The sequence below is a fragment of the Miniopterus schreibersii genome (assembly GCF_964146895.1).
Source record: "Miniopterus schreibersii genome assembly, chromosome: 1".
Taxonomy (NCBI): Eukaryota; Metazoa; Chordata; class Mammalia; order Chiroptera; family Miniopteridae; genus Miniopterus; species Miniopterus schreibersii.
In genome coordinates this window covers 168,464,368-168,478,034 of record NC_138101.1, presented here as the reverse complement: position 1 = coordinate 168,478,034, position 13,667 = coordinate 168,464,368, and the positions used below count along the sequence as shown (strand labels likewise).

Below are 13,667 nucleotides of genomic sequence, written 5' to 3'. Positions count from 1 at the left end.
TCGACATTCTTTGTTTCTTGTGGGTTCCCACCATGTGATCTATCAGAAACATTTACTCATAAGGATGAACATTTAGTTTGGGTCTCAGGGCCAGGTGTCCCACTTCAGATCATTGCCTAAAAGAAATGGTGTTGAGCTTTGAGGAAAACAAGTCAGGCCTGCCTCTGCTTGTCCAGTGAAACTTTAGATTCCAGCAAACTTGCCTCTCAGATGCTATTGATCCCCTAATAAGCTAGGTTTTCGTCTTCTGGTTTCAGAGATCTGAACCAATTATGCCCTGGAAACAGATCTCAGTTTCAAAGCACTCCTCTCTCCCTGGGTCCTCGGGATCTGAAGGGCCACATATTCTGTTTGGGTAAATTCTGTCCAGCTGGAGACCAGAGTCTGGTAAGAGACTTGCTGAGATGCCCAGTGAGAGGGCATTTCCCAACCTTAAGCCTTTTTCATGACTAGGATTTCATGCCCTTTCTCTGCCGCAGCCTTCAGACCCCAGAAAGGATTTGCTTTTCAAGAAGTCTCTTCGTGTACTCTCTTGGATCAGCCATGGGCTAACCTGACCTTGTTTGGTTCGGACTGGCCCAAGTTGGGAGCTGTGGCTCTGCTCACCTTTTATTTCATTTTTGCAGAGCTGGTGAATGCTTTTGTGAAGTGGCCTTGAAAACGGGTTTGTGTGTGTGTGTGTTTAGAACACAACCTCTTAATTTCTTCTTGAGACATAAATGTTCAGTTTGGATGATGACAATGAGCCAAGTACTAAAGACAATGGCTCTTCCACTTGTTCCAGTGAATTCCAATGGAAGAAGAGAAAATAGGATCTAGACTGTTTGGTCTATTACTATTCAGCTGATCAAATTGACAGCATGGTACTTCTTGAGCAGGACTACCCCAGGAAGTCTAGATGTGACAACAGTCAAAGATGGGGAGGGCAAGCATGAAGAATTCAACATGTATATGCAGTTTAGCCCAATGTCCACGTATGCTCTCTAAAATTCCATATTTGGTCAGAGCTGGTTCATCTTGGCTCCACTGTGCTTTGGATTCTGCTTCACGGCTTCTGAGGGAGAGCAGGTTCAGATCGTCTGGGAGCTGGTGAGGGTACTCCTTCGGCAGCTCGCTGGGCTAAGCAGCAATTATATTATTTAGTCTTGCAGCTCTCAAAGTTCACCTCAGTCATAGGTACCCTGACAGTGTCAAGCCCGTTTACCATCACCTCACACCAACACTCCACTGTGTGATGGGCTCTTCTGGTAGCTTTAATGCATGTGGTCCTACCACAACACCGAGATTTTTTTTTCAACCTTTTAAAAAAATTTTTATTTTTAATTTTATTATTATTATTAATTTTTTTCCTGTTGACTCTATTACAGATGTTTGAGAAAGTGGCAAAGAACTATTTCAGGGTTGAGTTCCCATTTGGCATTGTTTTTCACCCCACCTCCAGGTGACAGCTTCTCAGAAATTTCACTGTCTCCTCACCTGCCTTGGTCTGGATCTTTCTTAATTTTCCCTCTCGTCTAAGCAGTTTCTCCTCTTCAAACAGCTTCTTGTGTTTTCAGGGGATGAATATACAGCCAGTCCTTGAGCAAGGAGTTGATACAGCCTGCAGGTTTCTTCACTGAAACCAGGTCACCCCAGACTCCAAGCTCCTCTACCGACTGCATGAGGATGTGCTCCAGGTTGTCCTTGGCCAGTGTTCCCTGTCCCCCACCAGCTTGTAGACGCAGTGTCGCCGGTGCAGGTGTGGCTTCTGGCCCTCCCTGACCAGTGGCACCTTCCCCCAGTGCTCCAGGATGACCGATGACCTTGCCCTGGCAGCTGGAGAGTGAGGGTGAGCCTGGCCTTGAAAAAGTTTTACAGAATCTCTCCCTGTTCTCTGTTTGCTTGATATGTTGCAAGAATGTGACTCAGTAGCCTCCACACCCCAGTGACTCAGCTTAGCTTTAATAAGTTGTGTTTTCCAGGCCTTCCTGGGGCAGCGCCTCCTTTAATGGTGTCCAGGTGCTGCCCAGGGCAGGGCACTGCCCTGCTAGAGCCAGAATGGGAGTTAAAAACACTCCTCACAGGCAAGCAGAAGAAAAGGCAAGGTGAGTTCTGGGTTGTCCCACTCCCTAACAGTGCAATCACTCAGTCCTTCCCAGGCCCAGCCCTAATGTAAGCTAAATGTCAGGAGCAACTTACACAGTGGGGCTGATTTGAGGGGATCTGACAGTGATTTCCTCTTACTTTGAGAAAAAGTTACTAGGGTTGCTTGAAGGACTCTGTTTTACTTTCAATTAATTTGGTCTTAGATTTGTGGGGATTTAGTTTGCTGAATGTATGGCCACATCAAAAGATGGCACTAGAGCTGTGGCAAAAGGCCGGGCATTGGGTATTAACCACAGAGAGACAGTAATGAATTATGTTTGCTTGTAAACTGTATGCTTCTCTTTGGGAAATAATTGCTTAGGGACACGATATATATATATATATATGTGTGTGTGTGTGTGTGTGTGTGTGTGTGTGTGTGTGTGTGTGTATGTATATTTACATTTTTATTTGTTGATTTTAGAGACAGAAAGGGGGAGAGAGAAAGATAGAGAGAGAGAGAGAGAGAGAGAGAGAGAGAGAGAGAAAGAGATTTGTTGTTCCACTTATTTATGCAATCATTGGTTGATTCTTGTGTACGCCCTGACCAGGGATGGAACCCCCAACCTCGGCCTATCGGGACAATGCTCTAACCAACTGAGCTAGCTGGCCAGGGCCTAGGGAAATTGTATTTTTAATTGTACTCTTACTAAATGGGAAAACTTTGATTTTACCTTATACTCTTTGAACCCTAAACTCTTTTACTAGATTAAAATATTAGCCCTCCTTACAAAAATGCAAACACATTTCTATTTCTTGATGGGCTGTAACAAAAGCAGAAGACTTACACAATTTATTAAAAGAGATGAAATCTGAGCACCATTCACACGTTTACAAATGATTCATCTCTGTTTGCTGTGTGTTACCCATGAATCATCTGATGCAAAACTGCTACATACAAGGCCTCTCTGCTGTAAGGATGTGGTAGGCTCTGTCAGGAGCTGCACGCCAGCTTGTGGTCTATTCACAGACGGGATTTTCATCATACATGTTTCAGCCAGCTTAGCCTATCCCACGGGTGATTACCCATCCCCCCCCGGGGGGCTTTGGGCTCCGGAATGACCACACTTCAGGCTGGCTCTGGCCCCAACAGGAAGCATAGGCCTCCCGGCTGCAGTGATCGTCATGTTTGTTGCCTGGCTCCTGACCACAGACAAAGGTTTATTTGCTTTGTTTTGTTTTAGGAAGGTTCTTTTTATTTTGATATCATTTCCATTGTACAGAAAAATGACAAGAATAGTGCAAACTCTGATCCATTTGTTTGCACTTCTGTCTTATTCTCTCTCTTTGTCTCTCCCATTTTACAGCAAATTGATGCCGTGCCCCTTTACCCCTCTAAATACTCCAGTGAGCATTTTCCAAAAGCTCCTTCAGGGAGGTGACTGTACTCTTCTTTTAAATTAATATTTTTATTGGTTTTTAGACAGGGAGGGCATGAAAGAGAAAGAGAAACATCAATGTGAGAACAGAACATCAATTGGCTGCCTCCTGCACTCCCCCTCCCGGGGGTCCAGCCAAAACCAAGACACGTGCCCTGACCAGGAATCGAACCAGCCACCTTTTGGTGCTTGGGATGATGCCCAACAAACTGAGCCACCTAGCCAGGGTGGTTACTGTACCCTTACATAACCACCATACAGTTAACATAATCAGGAAATGAAGTGTCACTATAACACTACTACCTACAGGCTGGGGCGAAAGTAGGTTTACAGTTATAAGTGAGCAAAACAGAGTTTATTCTTATATTATTATTTATTATTGTATTATTTACCATTTGAACAACTGTAAACCTACTTTTGCCCCACCCTGTATTTCCTTAATTGCCCCAAAGTGTCCTTACTTTTTTTTTTCCCTTCTCCTGATCATGCACAGCATTTAGTTGTCAGGTCTATTTATTTTCCTTTATTCTGGAACATTTCTTCAGTCTTTGCATTTCTCGACCCTGACATTTTAAAAGAGTATAGCTGTTTTGTAAAATATCTTTTAATTTGGGTTTGCCTCATGTTTCATCATGATTAGATTCAGATTATGCATTTTTGGTAGGAATATCACAGAATTGAAGGTGTGTCCTTCTTCAAGTATCCTAATCGAAGGCACATGATATTCAATATTGGTTTATACCAATACAGTGATGTTAGGTTTGATGAGTTGATTAAGTGGTGTCTGCCACTGTGAAGTTATTTTTTCCTTTGTAATTAATAAGTAATTTGTGGGAGCATACATTGTAATGCTGTAATTATCTATTTCTTATCAAACTTTACCCATCAGTTTTAGCATCCATTGATGATGACTTTCTACTGTAATGAGAGGTTTTCCTTCACCTCTGTTTGTTTGTTTATATTAAGATGGATTCTCAATTTATTCAAATTACAAATATTATTTATTCTGATACTCAAATTGTCTTCAATTTAGCCACTGGGAGCCTCTTCAAGCTGGCTTCAGAGTTCTTCCAATATATTCCCAAGATTCTTTGAACACTTCCTTATTTTTTTGGCATAAAACAAGATGTTCCAGGCTCATCCTCTACTTTCCCTGACCTGACCCTAGGATAAATCATTTCTCAAGGATCCCTGGCTCCTTTAGAGGGGAATGGTATTTAGAATCCAAGATCTGAGTGCTAACTGTGCTCATTCCTACTGGTGTGTTATTGCTTCTAGGTGCTCTTAGTAGACACAATTAAGTAATATTACATAAACACACAGAGAAGTAGATAAATGTAGAGATATATATCAGAAGTATATATATGTGTATTTGGAGAGAAATTAAGGTTAGACATAGATACATAGTTATACTGATAACTCCAACTCCAATGCAAAAACACCCACCCACCCCTTCTGCATTTCATTTGTAACTTCTTTTCCCAACAGCAAAGAATCCAGATTCCATTAGTCTCAAGCTCAGTAATACACTGATTGTAGTTTCAGAACTGCTAATCCATAGCATTGCTAAACATAAACCTAATGAGCCTGGCCAGCATGACTCAGCACTTGAGCATCTACCTATGATCCAGGAGATCTCAGTTGGATTCCCGGTCAGGGCACATGCCTGGGTTGAGGGCTCGATCCTCAGTGGGGGGTGTGCAAGAGGCAGCCGATCAATGGCCCTCTCATCATTGATGTTTCTCTCTCTCCCTTTCCCTTCCTCTCTCTGAAATCAATAAAGACATATTATATATATACACACACACACACATATATATATATGTATGTGTGTATGTGTGTGTGTAAACCTAATGAGAGTTCAATATGTTTACAATTTTTAAGGTAAAATTTACAAACATTAAGATGCACAAAGCCTAAGTATACAATTAAATGACTTTTGACAAATGGATATACCTGTGTAATACACACTTCTTTCAAGATATGGATACTCATCTTGTAACCAAAACCCAGGTTCAGCTGCCTGCAGCCACAAATGCCAAACTCATGAGACAGGTGCTGGTGAAGAAGGAAAGGGGTTTATTCAAATGTCAGCCACCTGAGAAGATGGGGGACTCTTGTCCAAAGCCCATCTCCCCATCTCAGTGCAGGCAGAGGTTTTTATAAGGAGGGAGAGGCAAAGCAGAACAAAGATATCAAGGAAAGACAGTTGAAAAGTTCTCTACATGCGGACCAGCACAGTCCATTCCATTAAGGACCTCAAAGCTGGTCAAATGATGATCTGGTGTGTGTCATCCTGGTCTTTGTTCCATGGCATCCTGGTTCTAGGGTTGAAGGTCAGCAAATCTCCCAGAACTGGGATGACTAAAGATCAGAATCTGTATCTTCTGGTTAGTTCCTAGGATTCTTATATAAACATGCTATTTATCTACAAGCTACATATAGTATTTATAGAAACAATGTCAAAAGAATGGTGGGGTGGATTATAGTTCCCCACTGTTACAATCTCTGTATCTTCTCAGACAGTTTCCTCTCTATCTTCCCAGTCAGCCCCCCTACCTCCAGAAGCAATGAATATTTTTCTTGGTCTGTAATCTCAATTAACTCCCCTGGTTTTGAACTCCCATCTTCATCTTGTGCCCCATTCTGTGCTCTTCCTCTGAAACTCGTGCCCCCTCACTGTCTGACCTTAGGTTGTGTTTTGTCTGTTCTTCCTTGATTTCCCAGATTTGATTTCCAGTTTGGCTCCCAGTCTTTCCCCAGCCCCAGTGCCAGCAAGCTTGCCCCTCCTCCAGGCTAGATGTAGATCTGTTTCTTGTACTAAGAATGTACTAGTCCACATTCCTCATTCCTCCTGGGCCCTGAAGGATCTCTGGCCTTGAATGTGTTTCCAGGATAATATAATTTACCAATGACAGTTTCATAAAAAGGCACAGTTTCTCAAGATTTGGCAGTATCACCCTGTCTGGCCCTGCATGATGCCTGGATTCTGAGCTATGTCTGTTCCTTTGTTACTAAATCTTGCTTTATTACTCCAGTTGGGTGACTATCTCAGTCCTTCCTCCCTAGTGACAGCTGGAGCCAGCAGCTGCTGAGGCTTTTCTCATGAGGATATCTTGTACACATGACTATGATAAACAAAAACCACATATCTTGTGGGTGTTCATTCAAAGTGAAACCTGAACTCAGACGTAGCAAGTGTCCAGAGTTGGGAGCATAGGCAAAAAAGTGGGTGGGCCCTTATGCACATAAATGCTTAATAAATAAGTCCCTTTCAGTAGTGCTCAGCCTAGCCAGAGCTATATGGTGTAGATCAAAAACTAAGGTGAGGCCTCAGAAACAGGAAGTCACACCCATGTTAATATTCAGAAAACAGTAGGGTTATAATAACTTATTTTCCAGGCTCCCTAATGAAAAGGGTTAGTGTAGTTCAATCGTGAGAGTATCTGAAAAGGCTCTTTGACATGCAGGCATTTAGTCCCACTCTTCATGTTGGCCCTTGATTATATTAGCAGTTTAATAGGCAGTGGCTTTTTCCATCCATCTTTTGTGTGTTTGGATTCCTCCAACAAGGCAAAAAGCTCCTTGAGGGAGGTGACAGTGTTGTGCATTTTTCTGTTTCCTCCTGTCTCAGCACCAGCTCCCTGTGAGGTGACAGGTGTTCAGTAGATACTTCTGAATGGAATTAGGTCTTAGCACCTTGACAAAGTCTTCTTTCCATTGTGTCCTACCTAGTTCCCATAGTACCACCAAGTACCAAGTAGGCACTTAAATTGGCTGAATAAATCATAAACCAATTCCACTAAATTGTTGCTGAATCAAAGTGTTACTCCTTTCAACAATAAATGTGTACTGCTTAGTAATCCTAGCAAAATTTACCTAACAGTGGAATTCTAGGCAACAGGGAGCCTGGGTAAGGAGAACATTTATGAGCAGGGAGCTCTTTGGTGGCCTGCCAATCATGCCACATCACTATGTCACTCTTCCCCTGAGGGCCTCAGAATATTGAGTCACAAGGGGATCATTATATTCTGCTGATAGACCCCTTTGACTGTTCACCTTTCATGAGTTTTCTCTCTCCTATTAGGTTTTTATCTGTTTCCTTTGACCCAACAACAAATAGGCTGTAGCATCTTCTTGTAAAGAGGCCTGTAGGCAAGCATCTCCTGGTTGCAAACCTTCTCAGCTTTCTGCTTTATCCCTACTAACAAGACTGTGGAGGTTGACACTTGCAGGCAGGCACCCAGGGGCTCTGCAGGGCTGGATCCCCTCCTGGACAGGCCACCTACATTCCAGGGTTTGGTTCCAACTCTGTAGGCACCTTCATTTGCTCGGGTGCCAAGCTGTGTAGGATCTGCTTCTGCTATGCCTCCCACTGCTGTCCCGACCCAGTTCAAGCCCTCACTCTCACCTAGATTATTTTAACCATTTACTTCCTAATGAGTGTACCTGACTCTGTTTGTGATTAGATGTAAAGATATTTGGCCATGATCCCAAATTTATTATTAGATTCCTACTGGGGGCACCGCCTGACCCACTAGTCCCCATATGCAGGGACAAGGCCAGGGGAATTCAGTTCCTCATGTAGAACTCCATCCAGAAGAGCTAGACTGGGCCACAGCTGAATGGGGAGGTCTCATTCCAATCCAAGGCGAGTGTTTTTCTCTCAGCCTGGGCTTCAATTAGAATCATCTGGGGAAACTTAAAAATTTTCTGATGTCCAGGCCCCACCCCCCAAGCTTCTGATTTAATTAGAGTGGGATGAGACCTGAACATATTTATTCTTTCTCTTGAAATGAACTTTAATATAAGTACAAAAGTACTTTTGTCCAAAAAAGTTACAAGTCTATCATTAGCACATTTTTATTTATTGTTACAGATTTTCATTACAACTTTAATTGTTGGGGAATGTTCCATGAAGTACACATATTTACCCATTCACCTGCCATTTGTTGAACATTTAGTTTGTTTTCAGTTTTTAGCTATTATAAAAGGAGACATGATGAGCCAATCTTTACATAAATTTTCCTTATTGCAGCTGTTTTGTATTTCATTAGGAGAAATTCCGAGAAATTTTATTATTGGCCCAATTGTTTTTCAAATAGCTATGAACCAATTTACGCGCATTCCAGAATGGATGAAAATTTCTATTTCACCCACACTGGTCATCTGCTAACATAGCAAAACATTTATTCTATATTTCAATGCATATTTGAGGCTTATGTTTTTTAAAGTTCCCCGAGCAATTCTAAGGTGGGATCTGGGTTGAGAACAACAGTAAACTGGACTAAAAATTAGCCATGTGCTGTGGTACCTTTTTCTCAGCCTCTGGAGATCTTGTGCTCTGATAGCAAAGGCCCAGGAAAAGAACCCCCAAAAAGTGGGCACTAAGGAAAAGAACCTCAAGAGGGTGGGCACTAAGAAGTTTCTTCATAAAGCTTAGAGCCAAGTTGGCCCAAGCCATCCTCCCTTGGCTTTCTAAGGGTGGGGGTCTTTCCCTCTGGCTGCTAGGATTGGAAGTAACCCAGAGAACCAACATGACCCCAAAGACAGAGAACCAAGAGCCCATGACCCCAAAGACAGAGAACCAAGAGCACATGACCCCAAAGACAGAGAACCAAGAGCACATGACCACAGAGAGTGCAAACAAGAAAAAAAAAGGATCGGTCATGCATCATCAAGAGCTTGGAGCCTCTCCCTTCATGTGGGAGAGCCCACTTCCCAGCCCTGGGTCCTGACTCACAGAAGCTTCTGACTGTGCTGACCACTCCCCATCAAATGTGTCACCTCCATACTCCATCCCCATAGCCTCAGTTTTAAAAATGCTTTTTAAATTGCAAAATAACTATTGGGATTTCATGAACAAATACTGTAGAAACAAATACGGTGCAATTGAAAAGTTCCTCCTCATCTCCCTACTTCGTTTCCCCTCTTCATGGGTAATCTGACAGTGAGTATCCTTGATCTTTTTCTGTCTGTTTACCAGTGCTAGTGTGTGTGAGACTGCGTGTGCACACATACAGGAATTTTAGAACACATAAATGTGATACATAGTTTTCTCCAACTTGCCTTTATCGCTTAATATTATAGCATAGACCACTTTGTGTTAGTTAATATAGAGCTGCCTCATTCTTTTCATGGCTGTATGATAACCCACGGTATATGAAGATATCATATAATTTGATACTTTTGTTGCTGGATGTTTCAGTTGCTTCTCATTTTTTTCTGTGTAACAACAACACTACAATGAACTCCTTTGTATATGTCTCTGTGCCACCTACCTGACTTTGAGTATTGCCACTGTGGGAAAACTCCTGGTGTGGGGTTCCAATTATGCATACCCCAGAGTATCTCTGCTTCTTTCAGGACTCATGTAAACCCTGGAAGAATGTACCCTGGCTCAGTCCTGGCCTCTGCTCTCATCCCATTGTTCTGCGGTGGTGGTCACAACATACCTTATGGCCCAGCCTCCACAGTTCTGATGATCCTACCGTAACATGGAAAGGTACAAAAAGTACAGCTAGTGTCCCTCTGACCATTTGCAGGAAAGAAAGTGGGGTCAGCTCCTCCAAATGCAATTCAGCTGCAGAGAGCATGAGAGTGGGTGTCTATCAAAGTGGTTTTCAAGATTCTCTTTTGCCCCTGGGATGGAGTATGGGACTGAAACAGCGGTGAATTGCTGACACAGAAGGTAACAAGGAGCTGAAGTGATGGTAGAAGCTCTCCAAAGCAGCAGAGGGAGCTAGGGAGAAAGGGTGTGTGTGTGTGTGTGTGTGTGTGTGTGTGTGTGTGTGTTTAGCCCTGGCCCATGGATGGAGACAGCCAACCTTTGATCTAATGTGTCATTGTACATTTTGTCCTTTGAGATTTTCAAGTACCCAGGTCCTGCAAGGAGCAATAAGGGCTAACGAGAAGCAGGCTATATCTGGGAAACAGGAAATCTGGTTCCATTTATGACTTCACCAGGGCTTGCCATGGACTTCTGAGCAGCTTCAGTTTGCTGCCCCATGCTTTTGGTCTCTCTTCTAGAGGTGCCATCTGTACCTTTGGGATACAGGGGTAGGTTTCTCGTTTTTCCTGCAAAATAGTGCTAGTGTCATTGGCTGTTAAAAATGGGACAGTCATTTGGAGAGATGTTTGCTGTGTTTGGCGTGTCCTCCTTGGGTGCGCCCCCTTCCCTACTCTCTGGACACGCAGAAGGAACATGTGTTTGTGGTATGGGGGGCAGGGGCTGAGCTTCCTGTGTGGCAGCCCTTCTGGAACGCATTCTTGCACACACAATTGCAAAGGCACATGTCGACCTGCTCTCTCAACCCTTCAGAAGCACTTTCAGGGAATGGTGGTGTGCTCACTGTCAGAGCAGAACAATAAACAAATCTGTTTTCATCAGGGTTAAGCTACGCTTGGGCAGTTTAAGCAAAACTAACGTTTGCTCATGGAAAAGTAATTCAGCTGGACAAATTGGGATTTTTAAACTTTTAATTGAAGTGGAACATACATACAGAAAAGTACATACACCAAAAATGTACAGATTGGTGAATCTGTGCAAAGTGAACACACCTATATTACCCAGGTGACTACTACCTAGGTCAAGAAGTAGAACATTAACGGTGCTCCTGAGGACCCCATACCTCCTCCTGGTTACTAGTGCTTTGAGGTATAGCCACAACCTTTCAACACTTCATATTAATTATGCCTGTTCTTTTTGTTTTACAATTTGATATACTATTTATTTAGTTATTAATATGGACAATCTATTATGCAACATTATAGATGTTTTTCAAAACTATAGTAAAATATACTCTACTATCCAGCCCAGGAGAAGACAATAAACAAGATCTTTCCTACAGTAAGCGCAGCATAAGCACTCATAGTCACAGTCCCTTTCTTGGACATCAAAGAAGGTTTCTTTACCTCCATTGGGGTTTTAACTTTCTTGAATTATAGCTGTTTCAGAGTCAAAAGCCCAACTTCGATCACCCTAGAGATGTACACTAATTATGCTTGTTCTTGAACTTTACATATACTGGTGACATTTATTCACGTTTTGTGTACTCTTATTTATTTATTCTCATTACTATATGGTATTCCATGATAGAAATATACAGTTGCCCAGCCAGGGTGGCTCAGTTGGTTGGAGTGTCATCCGGAACTCCAAAAAGGTTTCAGGTTCTATTCCCAGTTGGGGCCCATACCTAGATTGTGGGTTTGATCCCTGGTCAGGTGTGTAGAGGAGGTAACCGATTGATGTCTCTCTCACACTGATGTTTCTCTCTCTCTCCCCCTCCTTTTCCTCCCTCTCTAAAATCAATAAACATATCCTTGAGTGAGGATTTTAAAAAAAAAGATACCACAGTTTCTTTATCAGCTCTATACTAATGGAATTTGGGGTTGTTTTTTACTATTTCAAATAATGCTGCTATAAACAGTTTTGCACATACCTCTTGGTGCTCACATGCAGACACTTCTGTTGTGGATGTTCCTACAAGTGGAATTGCTGGGTCACAGGGTTTGCATACATTCAGCTTTAATGGACATTGGAAACAGCAGTGAATGAAAGTCAGGAATGTGTTTTTGACAGGTGACAGAGCACAGAGCTAAAACCAAGCCCCAGGCCTCTAGGCTTGGATTACAGGGGCCACCAGAGCAAACCAACTGTCAATTGGAAATAATTAGTACCTGCTCTAGTACTTGCTGTGGGATGGGAAAGCCCTCTGTAAAGTCTGAAACTGCTCAAGTGTAAGCTGTCATTAAAATTAGAGCAAAGGGTGTGTGTGTGTTAATTATTAATGAGAACTGAAGAAAAACTATACTTATGTGAATTTCCATTTCAAATTAAGAATCCAGAGATTAGATAAACTGCTCTGCTAGACAGAGCTGTAGTGCCAAAGGGGCCTGTAATATTATTTGCTCAAACCCAGAAGCAGTAACCTCCCAAGCTTGCCCTCTGTATCTCACTAGAAGATTCCTCAACTGCCGGGAGCCCCAGGGGTCCTCCCAGTTCTTTCTCTCAATCGCCAACAGCCCCAGCTTCTTCCTTCCCCCTGCATCAGCCTGAGTTGGCCAGATCTGGAAAAACTGGTTGGGCTGTGCTGACTAGACCAGTTATAACACACCAGGAAACCAAAGGACACAGTCATTTCATGTCTGCAGTATTGAAGGTAAAGTTTGAGTATTGTCAATGAGGTGCTTTGGCCTCACAGTGAAACTAAAAGTTCATAGGCACTTATTCTACCAAAGTTGAAATCAAGGGCTGTAAAAAAAGAATTAGTTGAAAGTAATGTCAAAATCTCTTCCGTTCCATTGGTTCCCATGCGGATTGTTACACAAACAGAAGGCAGCGCCCTCTTCTGGCCAATGCCACACTTGCACCGCTGTAGCAAGAGGATCGCCAACTCCTGGGACTGGTTTTTCACTTGGGAGCAGGCTCATCTTGGGAAAGTACTTTTGAAGATCCACCCTCTTCAAAAAAGAAAACCACAACTGTGATGGTTATAATGGGACTAAGAAGTACTAATTGGTAGTTACAAAATAGGCACGGGGATGCAAGGTAAAGCCTAGGAAATATAGTCAACAATATTGTAATAGCTATCTGTGGTGCCAGGCGGACACTTAAAATATCAGAGGGAACACTTTGTAACCTATATCACTGTCTATCCACTGTGTGTACACCTGAAACTAATACAAAATAGTACTGAATGCAAACTTAATCAAAAAATAAAATAAGAAAAAAACTGTGATGGTTAATTTTTATGTGTGATTAATATTTAAATCAGTACATTTTTTTTTTACCTTCCATAATGTGGGTGAGCCTTATCCTTAAGAGCAAATACTGAGGTTTCCCGAAGAAGAAATTCTGCTTCAAACTGCAACATCGACTCTTCCCTGAATTTCTAGCCCACCAGCCTGACCTGCAAATTCTAGACTTGTCAGTATCCACAACTGCAGGAGCCAGTTCCTTAAAATAAATCTTAACACACACACACACACACACACACACACACTCTATTGGTTCTGTTCCCTGACTAATACAAAGCCTAACTCCAAAACCCATTTTATATCAGTGATGTCTCCTTTGACTGAACATAAAGAGACATGAAGTATAGCAATTGATCTTTTGAGTTTAGGTTTAAATCCTAGTCCTACCTAGCTACTTAATCATAC

The 13,667-nt window shown here is 42.4% G+C and overlaps 1 pseudogene across 1 annotated transcript; it reads right to left on the bottom strand.

Moving 5' to 3' along the window:
- Positions 1–1,135: 1,135 nt before the first annotated feature.
- On the bottom strand, positions 1,136–13,378 carry LOC308552140 (large ribosomal subunit protein bL9m pseudogene; annotated as a pseudogene). Its single transcript has 3 exons — positions 13,296–13,378; positions 1,366–1,880; positions 1,136–1,282 (listed from the first exon to the last, which is right to left on the bottom strand). The product of its transcript is annotated as a large ribosomal subunit protein bL9m pseudogene (transcript).
- Between the last annotated feature and the right edge of the window lie 289 nt (positions 13,379–13,667).